Below are 17,094 nucleotides of genomic sequence, written 5' to 3'. Positions count from 1 at the left end.
AAAAAGACTATTAAAATAAGGTTATTTTTTCTTTTAGATAATCTGGGCTACAGTATTTTGACTAGACAGAGCTTTTAACTGCGGTGTCACATACAAGGAGAGGTAGGATACCTGAGATGTCTGGCTAGCTGATAACTTCAGGTGATGCTGCAAAAATTAGAAGTAACCTGTGTAACTTCTCTTCCAAAAAGTACGGAGGGATGTTCTTCAAACTGACTAGAAGACAGTATAGTCCTGTGACTTGGAATGTGTTTGAAGTTGGACTATTTTAGCACCAATCTGCAGTAGCACTAAAGGGTTGTATACATGATGTAATTTTAACAGGAATGATCTAAATTACCAACCCTTAGCAAACAGCGTATTTGACATCACAAAAGGCCATGTAAGGAACAGTTCTGTGGACCTTGCAACCTGTAATACCCTCCCCTTCTCCTCACTGGCACTCTTGAAGTCATAGAACAAGCAGATACAGAAATGCTAGCAAAGACTATAAGAGAGTCTTGCATGTGGTTTTATTTAGTCTCTTTTGTGTACATTTTTTTTTTTAAAATACATCATTTTAGTATATTTAATATGACTACTTAAGGTGAAAGTTGGAGCGAGCAAAATTCATACATTCTAATTAAGTTTGTCTGATCTCAGACTAATCCACAGGTTGATTGGAAGGACAGCCGTTCAGTGCTGTTAGAGCTACAGAAATTGCATTTATAATTCAAAGCAACATTTCTTGAGGTTCACGTTAGTGTGGGCTGTCAAACCGGAGAAACAAAAAATATTGCTGAACAAATAGAGAATTCTAGCAGTGTGCTTGAATTTCAATTTCCTGTGATTACTCAAGGGCAAGGTAAATCTCTTTCACAAAGATTACAATGATCTGTGGTCAGTAGAATGTATAAGAATCTTAGTCCGCAATAGAAACCATTTTTCTGAACTTCAGGAAAATAGAAAGGATGCAAAGAAAGAAAGCCTGGTTTTATTTTTAGCATGTGTGTATGTGGTGGCTTCACCCTGATGGACAGCTGAACTCCTCCCCAACCCTGTTCTCACTCCCCCTTCCCAAAGGGAGTGCAGGGGAAGAAAGTATACTGGGAAAGAAAAAGGCTCCCGGGTTGAGATAAAGATAATTTAATTAAAATGAATAGAAGGAAAAGAAAACAAGGAAGGGCCACGAGGTAGCAAAAAGAGAAAACGTTTATTTTTCTATTTCTCATAAACGAGCAATGTTTGACTGTGTCTTGGGATGCAGGACCTCAACAGGCGCAGTGGTTCTGCAGGTGGTCAGAGGCTTTCACACCAGGAGCCCCCCTTCTCCTTCCCCTTTTCCCAGCTTTTACTGCTGGGTGATGCCATGTGGTGTGGGCTGGCCCTGTGCTCGGTTTAGGTCAGCTGTCCTGGGGGTGCCCACTCCCCACCTCTTGCCAACCGCAGCCTGCTGGCTTTGGGGGTCTGGAGGGAGCCCTGAAGCGGTGCCAGCACTGCTCTGCCACAGACCAAACACTGGTGTGCTCCAGTGCAGAGCACAGCGCGGGGACAGTCAGCTCTGCCCCAGCCAGACCTGGTATGGTGTGTGTGCACATGTGTGTATGTGTGTGTCTGTAAGCAAAGATAACTTCTGGGGGGGATGCATATATATACACATAAATTTGCATACATTTAAATACATACAAAATTTTCCTTCCCACTTTCTTTCCATGTTTAGTGGCAGTTTTATTTATTACCATTTTGGGGGGCTGTTGTGCACTCCTTGTCAATCTGGGAATAGAGGATAAGATCCATCCTCTGCTTGCTAACTCGTCTGGTCAGCCATGTTGGCATACTCCCTTCCTGGGTGATGGGTCAGCAGTATGTTCGTTAATATTGCTGAGGTAGCACAAGATGACTTACCACTAGTCGATGGGAAGAAGCCTTCTAAATGAAGGGTATTCTTTGTGCTGCACGCTTGGACCCCATGTCCTGGGTGTCTGAGGACCACGGAGTGAAGTGTTCTCCTTTAATAGCTGGATAGCCAGAGGGTAAGAACTGGTGAGTTCTCTTAACCTTTTTTATTATTGTTTGTATTTATTTATTTGCTTTCAGTGGCCAACACAAAATAGACAATAAGAATCCAAAAACTTGCCGTCTGTCTGAGAAGTTATGTTCCTAACTGTTTGTACTTTGTGATATAAAGCTCGCCAGTACGCTCAGTTGCAGTATTGCTTCTTGACCACACCAGCAGTTACAACTAACGTAACTACTGCAGGGCATCAGTGGCCAGTCGGGCTCCAACCTCAGGAAATTTGCTTTGTGATGTTTCTTGCGTGTGTTCAGAGTGCTGACAAATCAGGCTGTTTTCCAAACTGTTCTGTTAATCTGCCGTTCCTGTTTCTTGGCGTGTTTGTCACGGACCTCAGAGGTCAAGGCTGGATCTGCCTCTCCTGGAAACGATCCGTGGCTTTGCTCTTCATTGCTGATAAGAATATATGTATGTTGCACATGGGGAGCGTGGAGTGCAGGAAAGCTGAGCAGACGCTGGCCCCTGATCAGGAAGACATTGTCCTAGAGAGGCTGACAGTGTTTTGTAGCCTTTACCACACCCTTAGTGGTTTATTTAGCCATGTTGGTTAATAGGGTACTGTGCCTGCACTGCAAGGCAGCTTCCTCTTTTTAGATAACACAAAGCCCAGCTGAATTATATAAGGAGTTAAGATCACCTTAGGCAAAAACCTTGTTGTGGTTTATGCTTGATGAAACCATCCATGTGTCTAAACTGCTTAGCAGTGTACGTGAAGGGTTCATGGCTTCACTTACCAGTAAATGTTTCAGGTAACTTCTTGCCTGCTTTAATCATCTCTGCCACAAATGGTACACGCTTGCTGCCCATGAGACATAACCGGGAGAATAAAGCATATGATAGACTTAAACCTTAGCAAAAGGCTTCCACGTTCTCTCCAAAAGGACATTAGGCGCTCTGCTGCTCCTGCAAGTGCTGCAAAGTCAATAAAATGTAGATCTATCAGTAGCTGACAGGAACTAGTGAGGGAGAATTTCTAAGCAATATTCTGCTTCAGCATTTTAACAAGCTGTCAGAGATAAACAACTGCAAATATCCAGATGCTCGCACCGTCAAAGAACCGTGCTTTTAAAGGTGACAACAACCTGCACTGCTCAGTAACTTTATGCTCTATCAGTGACTAAGGGGATAAACAATTATGGTAAAATGTAAGGGTGGGAGAGTCTAACGCTGAGGGGAAAGAAGGGAAACAATAAGAGTTAACAACAGTCTCTGCAATTTATTAGGTGTTGAAAACAGACCGCACAACGTTACAAAGAAAGTCCTTTTATTAAAAAGTTGCATCAGCTAAATTAGGTATCTAGACTGTAATAGTTTTTCCTCTATTGAAATTTGGCTCCTACATTAGAGGTCCTGAATTACCTTCTGCAGAAACTTGCTTTTATTCCATTTCCTGTACACTGAATTCAGTACCCTAGCTTAGACATCTAAAGAAAAGAGCTAATAATAATAACAAATACTTCTCATACTTCTTAGTATTGGATTCCTAATGTTATTTAGTCCCAATTTGATTTTTGGACTAAATATCAGTATCAATCCAAAGTTGGTTTTATTACACGGTTTGCAGAACACTTAAATATTTTGGGTGTTGGTGATGCGACTGTCTAGAACTGAGAATTATTAGCTTGAGAAGAAGAAACAAAACTCGTGGTTTTGTCTGCTTGTAGACAAAATATTCATGAAGCACAGTAAACAATCTTAGCACTCTCATCTACGTTCTCAATTTTGTCATCATTTTATGTCTTTGCCTCATTAAGTGGAACTGGGAATAACATTTAGAATGAAATCATGAAGAACTGAACATTAAACAAAAATTAGCCAGAAAAACACCAAACATAAAAAGTGCCTGAGAAGATTTCTCAGAGATGGTGTTCTTGAATATCATAGAAATGTGCTCCCGTTCTATAAAGCTCTTCTGCTAAATACTTACCGTCTAGTGGATATTGAGATCCATGTTTTTAATGGGCTGACTTTGTAAAGTTTTCTTCATAACAGCTTTCCCAGTCACTCTGTAGAGAGATGGGCACAGTGACACCTTGATAAGAGACTTAGAGTAGAGCTAGGTAGGTAGGTGCAGCGGAGGTAAATTAGGTATCTTAAATATCTTAATGCACTCTATTGTTGAACCGTGTCATTGATAATTTAAGATGTCTTTGCATCATTTATGTAAACATGAATGGTAACTGTGGCACTGGAGAAAAAAAAGGTGATGACAGCTATTCTCATGACAAAAACTTAATGAAAGTCGACCTGCTTTTAATGATGTGATGTTCTTAAAGGCTATTTATAAGTACAAATTTTATGTGTGATGGAAAAAATAACTTTACAGATAAGTATGCATGAGAGAATATTTAAACTAATAATGAAAGATGTTTTAGTGAAATATATTTGGGAATTCTGTGGTGACTGTCCTTGAAGTTAGGAAAAAGTGAATGCTTGTTCTACACTGCCTAGCTTTTTCTCATAGGAGGGATTAAAAGTGAGATGTTCAAAGCTTTGCCTCAAAGTCAAGAAAGATGAGTGGAAGAGCATCTTTTTCTGGTTACGGATGATCACTGGGAGAGGTGCACAATAGGTTAAAATGGGGAAGTTGCTTAACGTCAGTTACCCACATAATTTTTCTTGCAATGACTTTTTGAAGGCTTAATATTTAAAGTCTCCTATTACAACAGTCTGGCTGTGATGTCTTAAAAAGAAGATAATGGAAGAGGTTCTCCCCTACCACAAGCCTGAAGATAGCTACTTAAAGAGCGGAAGGATAGGAATGCCAATAACTAGTCTGCATTTTGGTATGCAAGTGGTGGAGTAGCTACTCAGAACACTTCACACACATTTGTTGACCTCATGCAATCAAGTATTTTGAATAATAGAAATTCTGTGCAGTAGTTTCCTTAGTCTCCATTATTAAATGTGTTGTTATTCAGCTTTCTTACCAGAATTCTTTTTTCAGTGGATGAATTGCTATTAGCTATGATGAGTTTAAAGGATGACAGACGTGAGCTCTGATCATGGTCTGTGATGTCTTCTATAATTTTTGGAAGTAGAGCCTAAAAGCTTAGCTGGAGAATTTCACTTTAATACAAAAGCACCTTTTTGTATGTCTTCAAAGATGCAGAAGAAAGTATCTCTCTGAAGACTTGTGAAGCAAGAGGAGGTTTAGAACTGATCTTAATTACATTAACGCTCTTTGAATGTTAATAGTTAGAGTCTTCAGAACATACCTGATCCTGTGAAAAAGAACAGTGTTGGAGAATGAGATCACAGGAAGCCTCAGTTTTATTACAAACTGTTTAATTTTAAGATGTTAACTGTTTAACTTGCGGATTTTAAATACAAGCTGAAATGTAGTTAAGAAAATGCACTTGATAAAATATTTATATCTAATTCTGTATTATCACTAAAAAATGTTCTTTTTTGCTGCTAGAATGATTTAGTCTTCTTGGCTGCTATAAAATAGATTTTGTGCAATTTTTGTAGCTACATTTCCTTTTCCTTTCTTTGGAACAGCTGTTAATCTGAGAAGACTCTCCTTTTCCACTGTGTCCCAGACTAGCTGCAGTTTCTGTAGGTAAGACCAGTGATGTGTCGTACAAACAACCTTAGGCTTCATGTATCACGTACAACACTTCCTTTCATCAAAGATGTCTCAGATGCAGGAATGACCAGACAGTCTTACTTGGAAATAAAACATAAAAAAGATAAAAATGGCTAGTCTTCTTGGTTTGTCACTTCTGAATTCTTTTCTTCAATATATGTGGCAGAATTGAAGGATATGTACGTGTTGTGCATTTTATTTCTCAGAGTGTTTGGCCATGGATTTCATAATTTGTATTAATTTTGAAATTCCACAGAAAATACTTGTTCTTCATCCATTAGGTGAGTGTGTGTGTGTATATATATATATATAAAATACATACTAAATATAAGCAAACATGATGTGAGAGTCAATGCAGAATATGTTTTCAAGGATTACTGTTTGGCAGAACCACTGCTAAAAATGAAACATTCTCTTAGGACTCTTAGTACACTGTACCCTGAAGTGCTTAAAGCTTAGTTTTAGTGAGCTTTGCCATTAACGTTTGCTACACTACAAGGGGATTGTTCTGAATACAACCCTGTGCACTTGGGAAGTACCAGAATTGACAGTACGGCATGCTGTCTGAGCAGTGTACTTAATACAGACTTAGTGGAAGATTTCCACTATTCCTGTCAAATAGCACTGTTTTACTTCACAAGAAGTCATGGTTTTCCTAGTGTGTGCTTAGAACTGAAAAGGTTAAGGTTGCATTTTACAGGTGGTGATTTGAAACAAAGGTATTAGTCAAGATTACCCTTTGTGCATTTTTGTTGCTGCTGGTTTAGCAGGTCAAAGGCTGCTCAGCTGGAGGTAGGTTACTCTCCTACAGCCCTTTCAGTACAACAGAACAACTGACTGTTGGATATTTGCTAAGTCAGTGTAGCAAATACACTGGCTTCAGCCACAGTTGTCAGCAACTCTTCAGAAATCCCTGCTCAGTCCTGCCCCCAACACCACTGCCTCTGACGAGAAAATTGGGAGCATGCAGTCATCAGCTGTGGAAACTTTGCTTGTTGGATTAATTAGCCCTGCTCAGATTGAGGGCTTGTTAATTGTGTTTAGCAAAATGTTAGCGTGCTTGTTTCTGGAGCTAGTGTATCATTGCACTGCATTGCCATCAAAACATACCAACGGAATCAGACGTGGCATGTTGTACCAGTGAAGTAGGCATGTCACTCGTCTCTTCCTAAGGCATTTTTGCTGTTGTGAAGTGCACGTGGTGCTATGAAGTCTGTCACACGTTTGCTGACCATGGAACGGTGAGTTACGGCATGCACAGCTTTGCTCTTTGCTTTTCCTCTTAGGACAATTCAGGGGCAGCCTGTTGCTTCCTTACTCAGATCACGGGGTAAAAGTTGAAGTAATGTAATGACTTGGGTTTGCCCCCTGCAATGATGTACTACAGTAACCTCTGGATAGTGAAAAACATTATTATTGGTCAAGAGTTGTAAATAGAATTTATTGGCTAATGGATGTATTAGATGTATTATACATTTTCCTATTACTGCAAGGAATACAGCTAGGTAAAGTTTACTGTATTGCTTATAAACAGCTGGAAGTACACATAATAAAACCAAGAGTAAAGTGAAAACTGGAATTTCTCTGTAAACTGTTTCATCTTCCTCTGCTTGTTGAGGAAAGTTACCTATCCCGTTATTTAATGATGGTGGCTTTCAGTTACGCTGGTTCAGTTTGTGATCTTGTCAAAACACAAGAACTACCAGATAGTTCCGCATAATGCTAAGGCCATAAGCTCTAGAAAGTACTGCATTAGGGAGGGGAAAAGGGTGTCAGAGGTCTCACTTATTTAGGGTCTGCTGATATTTGTCATGAAGATAGTACAAATTGCAGCAAAGCTTAACAAAATTCAATATAAATACGATTTTTCCCCCCCAAAGCTTTTGTTATTATGTACTAGAATCCTTGGTGTTGATTTCCTGCAGGATACATGGCAGACATTAGTTTCTGTCCTTACTGAAAGAAAACAACTGTAAATTCTTTGGGTTAAGATCCAGTTTCTTTGGAAGTCAGTATTTTGTTTGGTTGTTTATCTCTCAGTGCTTGTATTATCATAGATGACATAGTGAATTAATTGGGTATTTATTACTTTATTAGAAAACAGGACTTGAACTTAAAGAGCCAGGCTGAGTTGCTCCCTGCTTGTAGGGTTTATGCTCTGAAACACGGAGGAGCAATGTCAGTGGGTGACTGTGCAGGTGCAACGTGGCTTAATTAGGATGACAAAATACAATTTATACAGGAAGCATGCTATTTTTGGATCCTTATGTTGACACAAATCCCTTGTGAATTAAACCATTTAATATATGAAATTGAAAAAGTCTCTCTAATCTTCCTTTTGAATGAGCCGTGAAATAGGATCCGTGAACTGCCTGAAGTGTGAAGAGGTTACTGTGGCTTGTTTCCAATATATTTTTATAAGATATTAACAGATCTGCAGTAGCCAGGAGCTTAAAAGGGAACTTTGATAATCTTCCATAAAGTAATGCAATATGTATCTGAAAATCAGAGAATTATTTAGGTTGGAAAAGACCCTTAAGACCATCAAGTCCAAAAATATGGCCGTTTTTCGTGGGAAAAGCTTTCAGTGCTCTTTCTGAAAGTCATCTCCACGCTCCCTACCAAATGCATAATGTATTCAACTACGAGGTATCGCTTCCTATGAGAAAGTAGTTAAATAATTCTGACTGTCTGGAGTCGCACCTATTCTTCAGGAAGAAAACCTGCTTGAATTTCATGTCTGCTGTAATAGATACCAGAGTGAAAATGTGATTCATGTGCAATTACCTCTGTTTTGGAAGAATGCTCATATTAAATAAATGCCTCTACTTTAGGACTTTTAACCAAAATAATTCTAAGTTTGATGCAAGCTTCAAGATAACTGAACAGCTAGGATTTGTATCATGGTAAACTAATTTTGTATTACATTTGGTTTCTTAACACTATGGCAATTTTTAAGCCTTCTGTCCCTTCAGGCAGTATATATTTTGTCAGACATTAAGCTGTTGCTTCTAGCATGCAATCTAATAAAGCTAGCAGAATAATAAAATTTGTAACTTCTCTTAGCACTTGTTCCAAATGTTTAAATCTTCCTCTTAAAATGAGTAACCTGTTCTTATTGTGACTTGATTTAGACTGAAAAGCTAAACCCAAACAGATGAACAGTAGGAATCACAGCTGCTTCTCTGAACAGTTTTTTAATGTTCCAGGGTTTTTCTTCTGTGCTGACTGCTTATAGCTCTGCTTTCCTGTCTGCAGATTTGAGTCTTCAGCACTTAGAAAAATTAGGCTGAGAATGTGCTACAACTGCAGTGTGTGTGCTTGCAGATCTGCTCGCTGCACTGCCAGTGTTGATGCTGCAGTGCCCTACTGGGGCTTAGCTCTGCCTTCCTCAGGTTTATGCATGCAGCAGTCCAACTACTATCAGCAGAAACTCGGTGGTTTTGTCTGCTTCTGTAGATACTGAAAACTCTACCCCAATACCTGTTCTGCAGATGATTCTAATACAGGAGTCATAGGGAATAAACAATGTGCTTGGAGCAGGCTTCTTGATTTAAAGGCAGTGTGCTGTTGGCACATGCCCGAGTCACAGCCTGCAAGCCTGCGCGTGTCCAAAAGAGAGATTGCAAACTGTCCTGGTGAAGGCTATATGTCTCTCAGCTTGTACTAGTGACAACAAATCCAGCAAGATTCAGATTCTTTCTGGAATTCCTGACATCGGTTGTAGAAGACCTTGAAAGTGAGCAGTGGCCAAACAGTCCTGGTTTAATAGCAGTGGGTGAATTGATGTGGACTAGCTTGTACTGTATGCTTTGGGGGAAAGGGGAACAAAAAATACAGTGCTTTGGTGTTTTCAAGCAGTAAAGAATTCCTGAGATGCTGAAGTTTTAGGAAAGTAGCCTTTCCTAGAAACTAATCCTCAACAGGGAAATAGAGGATTGCATTTTGGATTATTTTGCAAAATGGTGTGGTTTCTTTAGCGACAGTGCTCTGATCTTTGCCTGATGCTTTGTCCAAACACGTCTGTCACATCAGGATTTAACCACTGCTAGTTAATGGTTGCATGGAAACCCTTCCTGCAGGTGTACAAAGTGCTCTTCGTGGCTTAATGGCTACAATTTTTCATGGCCTGAATAAATCAGTACCATGGAAGGGAGGATATACCAATACTGTTGTGCTGCCTCTTTGGAGGAAACCTCAAATTAAGGTATTTGCCTTTTGTTGAAATCTGATTATATTTTTTTTAATGAGTGGACACTCCTAGTTATATGTGTAAATACAAGCAAAATTGTGCACCCTACGGAATCAGTTACCAATTAGTTCATGGTAATATTTTACAGCTGCTGATACTGAGGGCCTGATTACTCACCTCTGTGTTCCCCTATAGAAGACCAGTTGCTGACCTGGTGAGTATAAAACCCTCTTTTACTACGTTAATTCCCCAGTCTCTGTGGCTCTTAAAATCCACTCAATTCGTTTATTCTATGAAGAGATTGGTAAATATGTTCAAAGTTTATTTACTGATGACAAGTTTTGCTTGAGGAATAGAGCTCAAAGTTTCCTTTTGGTATGCAATTTTTTTTTTCCTGTTTCTTTTGTAGAGTAATGGAAAGCAAATAGTTTCCCCGATAGTTGAAAAAATGTCAAGGTAGTTTTATTTGTTGCTTTGTTGTTGTTTTTGTTTATTTATTTAGATAGTTGATCTTTTGGAAAGGCAGCACTTTCTGCAAAGGACTTGAAAAAAGTAAGCATTGTTGTAAATTGGTGTGGTTTCATTAAACTTAACAGATATATTGGTTTCTGCCAATTCATGATAGGGGACAGGCAGGAGGGGTTTAAAATTCTGAATGTAGTTCATTGGTACTGTGGCTTTTCAAGTCATTTTTCACTAAAATACACTCTCTGAACTGTATGAAACCCTCAGGTTTGCAGTTCCAATGTTCTAAGATCTTAAAATCTGCTAAGATACAACTCCTTAACCCTATCATTTGCCTTATATTGAAGAAAATCTGCCCTGTGTACATGGCATACTGAATGTATCACAAGTTATTTCAAGACATGTCTGAAACCAGGGCCCCGAGGGTCTGGTAGTACCCACCACCAGTGCAGTGGAACTGAAATGCAGTCCAGCTTTCCTTCTCTAATTTTCACTCTTTGTTCTGGAGTGATGTTTCTACTCCTGTGTACCTCATTCTGGAAGTTAGCCTTGCTTTTAGAAGCCTGACTCATAGAAAGATGTTGCACGAATGACTATTGTGAGTAACATTTTTTTCAGTATAATGGCCCTGAATGCTGTTCTTCCCAATAAAAACAGAGGATGGATTGGTGTAATTTATACTATAGCTGAGCTCTTGGCCGGGTTGGAATCTTTAAAGCATGCCCTATTTAACGATCAGTTCATTTACCTTTTATTGGAGCAGGGAAGCAAACATCTGTGCTTTTTTTGCTAATTACTTCTGAAGTTTCTGTTTAGACAAACTGTTCATATCCCCCTATTCTGTACTGCTCAAATTCTGTCTTGCATTTTCCCTTCCCAGTTCTTTCTCAATACCCTAAAATTTTTTGGCATGTTTTCTGTTTCTGCCTTTGCCCTCTCTTTCCACCAACCTGTTATTTTGTAATGACAGGTCTAACAAGGGCCTGCTACTTTCCAATGTAATGCAGTGTAAAAGAACACGGGACAGGGTGCGTGCACGTAAGGAGCTGGAAATGAATGCCCAGCAGTGGGTGGAATTAAATCTCCTGGCGGTTGTACCACTGCTAGCCTGAAGATAGGACCAGCCATTTTTTTCCTTTCTGGAAGTGTGCGGGGATTGGAAGTTCTTGTAGAAGGGGGAAAGGAGGCTTTCATAATAAGAAACAACTAGATGAACTAATCGGCATGGTTTTGTTCTCCCTTCTTTCCAATGAACCCAGAGTTTTGTCTGTACTCACAACATTATTCCAGTGCTTATTTTTTTTGTTGATTCATGTTAGCATGTGTCAATAAATGACAAAATACACTCAGATTGAAATGTAGCCACTTATTAATATCAGGGAATCTGTACTTTGGGGAATGTAAGTGTGTATTCCTCCGTTGTTGCCATTATATGTGGCTTTATCCCTTGTACAGGGGAGTTTTTGCACAGTAAGCTTCATACAGTGTTCAGTTCAGGGTATAACTGAGAAGTGACTTAAATTAGAAGGTACTGGTTTGCTTGTGTTCGGTGTCAGTTTTAGGATTCTACAGCTTTACCTCAACTGAATGGGGGGTGCTAGCAATGCATCCTTGTTCTACTATTGCCAAGTGTCTTCTCTGTCAGTTTATAAAGAATTTGATCCCAAACCAATTTCTTCTCGTGGCATGACAAAATTATTTAGTAAAAATAGCTGCATGCCACATCTGTAGAATAAAAAGTTATGTATATTCGTTACATTTAAATCGCAATAGAATGACATTAAAAATATTTGACAAGATACTAACGACACTTTTCTTCGTTAGTCTTATGAATTCACATTACAAAAGTAACTCAAAAGTCACATGCTCAGCCTGCATGGTCAAGATGTTCCAAAAAGATTTAAAAATACCTATTGAAATTGGAGTACATATTCTGTTTGCGTTTTATTCTTAAATAACAGCCATGTGCATGCAATATTTAACTATTTTGATCTATACTACAAAATGTGTGATATATCAATGGGTTAATGAATATGATGCTCTTTCCCTGAAAGTCAACAGCAAGGAAAAATGAACACTTGCTGAATGTTCTATATGAACATCTGAAAAACCTGTTTCAAATTGGAGTTCATTTGTATGCAGGGGTAGGAGTCTGGGAATGACAGTGACACAGGCTTTCCTCTTTAAGCCACTGACTGTTAATGTCACAAAATACTTGCTAGATTCTGACTTCAGTTATTCAGGATAAATTTGTTTTGCATTTATGGAGAGTGCCTGAGTATTACCTGGGAGTGTTTATGTTAAAAATTGACTCGACTTTTCCTTAATGTCATCCTGAATTCAGAGCACACCACTTACCTTGGCAAAAGGTGAAAACGTGATATCTAAATGAGGATAGAGATGTCTTCCAATGTTCTTTCTCCTTCCTTTGTAGCCTTCCTTTAATCTCTTTTTGTAGCCTTTTGTGCTTCCTCAATCCCATAAAATCAATTCTGAACACTAGTCCTCACTGTCTTTTGTGGGGTTTTGGCCTCTGCCTGCTTTCCAAAATTCTTGAAGTGATATGGATTCAGAACAAATTGCTCAAACAACTTAACACTTGGATTCGACAAATTGATCAAACAATAAAACACGTTGCCCAGAGTAGCTGTGGAAGTTCCATCTTTGAGGAGATTCACAGCCCTGAGCAACCCAGTGCGACTTTGAAGCTGGCAGAGCTTTGAGCAAGGGCTTGGACCAGGTGACCACCTCCAGGGAGCACAGCACTTCCTTCCAAGACTTGCTGTTTGGGAATAACTCAAGTGCCCACAGAAGGATGTGGTACAGACAGCTATTTGTTGTCAGGATGCTTGGCCTGGGTATCATCACACACTGCAGCTCAAGTAGCACAAGGTACAGATTTTTAAAGGTTGGCCCTTGAGGGTCCTGTAGGCACTTTGTAGAAGTGGTTTGTTCCAGCTTGACGTTCGCTTGTTTCTTTGCCTTTAGATCCTTGCCCTTTCCTCACTTAGCAGGATTCACCTTGCAGGCAGTTCTGTGATGGAGCATTATCACACTTCGTGTGTGTGTGTGAACCCGAATGCATCTTGGTACCGTATAGACATTTTCCATCGTCAACTGCCATCAACAGATAAATCCTTGGAAACTTAAAGATGCGGTTAATAAGATTACCTGTCATGAGGGTGTGATAGCTTCAATGTTTTGAGTGACAGTAAGAATTACTGGAATGCCTAATGAAGCAGTTTTGAAAATCATTGCTCTGACAAAATTAAAACCATATACATATTTTCATGTTCTGATGCTTCAATACAAAATGCAATTTCTTTCTAGTAGTCAGTGTAAACCGGTGCAGGGTGTTTTGGTGATTGGATTTGGGTGTATGTTTTTTCTTCATGTTTTTTTTTAACAAGCCCTGCCATATTGTCTTAAAAATTGAGCAACTCTCTTGCTCCTCTATTTAATAATAATAAAAACATTCCACTGCAAGAAGTTGAATAAAGGTGAACTAACTTGGTCTCAAAACTTCTAGGTTTTACTGTGAATATTTTAGACAGCTTGAATTGTTATCATGTAGGCCAAGGAAGTAATTGCACAGCCTCTGAGCCTGCTTGTACTTAAGAATATGGATAATGAGAAACACTGCAGAAGTTCTCTAATTAAAATAAAATTATTTAAAACACCAGCAGCTGCTAGTCATAGAGACTGCAGATTCCTTTATAGCTGCTCCAGTCTGAGGAATTTGGAGCACGTAGGATTTTGCTTTGCTACAACTCAGGCTTTTGGCAGTAACGTAGAAGCTCTGCTCGATCTTCTGGAAGTTAAAGAAATACAACAAAGACTTAGGCGGCGTTTTAGTTTGTTTGTGCTTTTTGCTTATATGAAACGTTGTTAAGCATTTTCTTTGGTTGACGTTCTTACTACTTTTCCTAGTATGATGCAGCAAGAAAGGAAGAAAAAATTGCTTAGCCGCTCACATGTGAGCTACTGGAGAGAAAGCTATTATAAGCTTAATTCTAAATCACACAGAGACACCACTTTGACCTTGCTGTTGTGTGTGGCTTTCAGAGGAACTACATCTTTGTTGTGATTATTTCGTCCACTGCCCTAGGAATTGGGCTTTGTCTCCTTTTTTACAGGGAGTTTTAATGGGAAGCAGTAGTATACTTGGCTTCAATCCTTGACTTTTCTACAGTCAATGATCTTGCTAGGAGGAGTTACTCAATGAGAAATACGCAGCTCTTGCATGCTCAGACTCAATTTCATTATGCTTGGGTATGCTCGTTGATTCTGGTACAGCAGAGCATATGGTCCTCAAAAGCCACAACATGGTCTGCATTCACTGGAAAGATCTGTTTCCCTGGAAAAAAATAAGCTGAAAAGGGTGAGGAGTGAAAGCTGATTGATTGATAGTGAAGAGATACAAATGTCTCTGAGTCACAATTTTGAAGTAACTGTGAATGAACTGTTTTAACAGCTGAGGTTCTACTGTATAAGTCCTTAAACACACACATTTGTAGTTAATTTTATGCTTCTAAAGTTGAGCACACAGGTGTTCTTCTACCTTGGTCGCTTGTGCAGGTCTACACTGTATGTGACCAAGTCGTAAAGGTTTATTTTGTTTTCCCTCATTTGTTGTGCAGGACAGATGGAGCTTACTGCCACAGGTAACTGCAGTACCTTTTTTTTTTCTTTTTTTTAACTGCCCTGATGTCTGGCTTATCAGGAACTGTACAATAGTGAACCTGAATGAAGAATTACTTACTGCATTGGTTCCTTTAAGGTGACTATCAGCATACTATCTAAATACTTTGGGATTATTAGAGTAACTTCAAGTCGGGTATCACTATGACCACCGTTTCAAAGAAGGGGAAGATAGGCACAACACAATGAAGACAGACCTTTTCTGAGCAGCTTAGGAATTTGGGGGATTGATTTATCTAGATGACTTTGCATAGTTAGAGCATTTTACAAGGCATTTTTCACAAGCACATCTCTTGCCCTGTTTGCAGTTAAAATGTGCAGTGCTTTGGGGATGCTCGGTTAAACATTCAGCAAGCAGTGGCCGTTGCAATCTCATCCAAGCTACCAACAGTGCAGTAGCTTCCTTTCAGCAATTTCTCAGACATTCAACAAGAGCCATTAATAATTAAACGCTGATGTAATCATTTACAGCTAAATATGCTTTTTGTGGTGAAGGGCTGTTCTGTTACTGCTTGGGGTTCGGGGGTTTTGTTTTGTTTTGTTTGCTTTTGCTGCCCTGGGGAAGACTACTGCAGGCCAGGCTGTGAGAAGAGTGTTGGGGACCTGAGGTTCATACCATAGCATATGGTTTGATGAGTGAAGTGCTGCACGAGCAGCTTGTTGTCCTCTGCATGTGGCAGCTGGCTGAAAGCACAGAGGCACGTCTTGCCAGCAGCCACACTAGCTTTTTGCTTCCAGAAAGGGCACATCAGCAAGGCCTTTAAAGTTTACTTCCAAGTTCCAGAGGGAGGTATGTAGGTGTAGTTAAAGGACCCCAAATTCTGTTCCACCACCCCCTGTTTCTCTCACCCTTTCACCTTTGTGGCTTTTAGAAACAACAGCAAATCAGAGCCTCTGTTCTGATCGGAGAGAGAGGAAGCAGGTTAAAGACGTGATGTTGGCGCTGTGCCGATAAATTTATGGAGCATTTTAGATGAGTTCTGAGGATAGCACATAAGGATATCGTTCACTGGAGACTAGTTAAAGATGTGTACTATTTCAAAGATTCATTAGGAGGCACTTGGAAGTTGAATGATGATAGATGCTTTGCAAGCCACTGTGAGTGCTGCTTTTCATTCTCTTTTTGTTGGTTTAGCAGTCCCATATATTATCAAACAATGCTGTGATTAAAGTAAAAGGATCAGTTAATGAAGATGACTGGCAAATTACACTCCGTGACACTGGTACAAGTGAATTTATTTGATTGTTCAATAGGGTGTATATTTGGTAGATAATAGTTGTGATTATTGCTGTGTTTGAGAGCGATCATTACAAGGTATAGTCATTATATCAGTAGTACAAATTCCAGATTTGGCCCTGGTCTAAGCTCCATGCAGTTAAAGCACTGAACCCAGGGAGGATTGAACAGTCTTCAAGTAATCCGCAGTAGCATTATGTTTTGTCGAACTCCAAATAAATGATACACAGTGCAAACAGTTTTCTATTGAGCTAGCAAGCAAGTTAACCATTTGGTATTCTTTGCATGGATTTTTAACCTTGGTGGTTTTGAATCTTTAATGTTGGGAAAAGGATAAATGTGATTATGGCCAAAACTGACATTTGTCTTATATTTTAATAGGTTTTGATTCACTAAGAAAATATTCTAGTACAGTGAGGGATCACAGTAAGCTGTAGGAAGTGAAACAAACACTGGAACACGATTTCTGAAGTAACCCTAATGGTGGCAAGGGGATGAACTAAGTGATCTAGTGCAGGCAAACACACTTCATAGTCATTCCCTCAGTTATGGTCTGTTGGTATAGTTGATTAGAAATTAGTTATGCTTATTTTTTTCTTCATGATTTAATTTGTACCAATGCATCTTGCAAATAGGTTTTAATGCATACTGAAGTTTGTCATGCGTTGATTGTCTCAGGCTGTAGGCAAGGAATTATGAGCGTTCATGCCACAACCAAATACCACTTAAAAGGTAAATTAAATTATTCTTAGATTTCTGAGAATCTCTCAGTGGCTGCATAGACTTGTATCTGAAGAACTGCAAATCCTCTGTCTTTGCTAATTTCAGGTTGGTTTTTCTCCTGTCAAGTGTCT

The 17,094-nt window shown here is 39.3% G+C and overlaps 1 protein-coding gene across 6 annotated transcripts in view; it reads left to right on the top strand.

The window, feature by feature from the left end:
• The window catches only part of SULF2 (sulfatase 2), a 155,502-nt gene that overhangs the window by 38,399 nt on the left and 100,009 nt on the right, over positions 1-17,094 (top strand). Inside the window, exons 1-3 of one of the 6 annotated variants that reach the window (XM_035344197.1) lie at positions 1,783-2,012; positions 5,558-5,618; positions 9,986-10,051. The exons of 1 other annotated variant lie outside the window; for it this stretch is intronic. The gene's annotated coding sequence lies outside the window, so the exon portion shown is untranslated. Of the gene's footprint in view, positions 1-1,782; positions 2,013-5,557; positions 5,619-6,541; positions 6,887-9,985; positions 10,052-17,094 lie in introns of those variants that run through there. 4 more of the 6 variants (XM_035344199.1, XM_035344198.1, XM_035344200.1 and 1 more) reach the window with 4 other exon arrangements.

The sequence above is a fragment of the Oxyura jamaicensis genome, chromosome 20, assembly GCF_011077185.1.
Source record: "Oxyura jamaicensis isolate SHBP4307 breed ruddy duck chromosome 20, BPBGC_Ojam_1.0, whole genome shotgun sequence".
In the NCBI taxonomy this organism is placed as follows: Eukaryota; Metazoa; Chordata; class Aves; order Anseriformes; family Anatidae; genus Oxyura; species Oxyura jamaicensis.
This window is presented reverse-complemented; position numbering and strand designations above follow the sequence as displayed.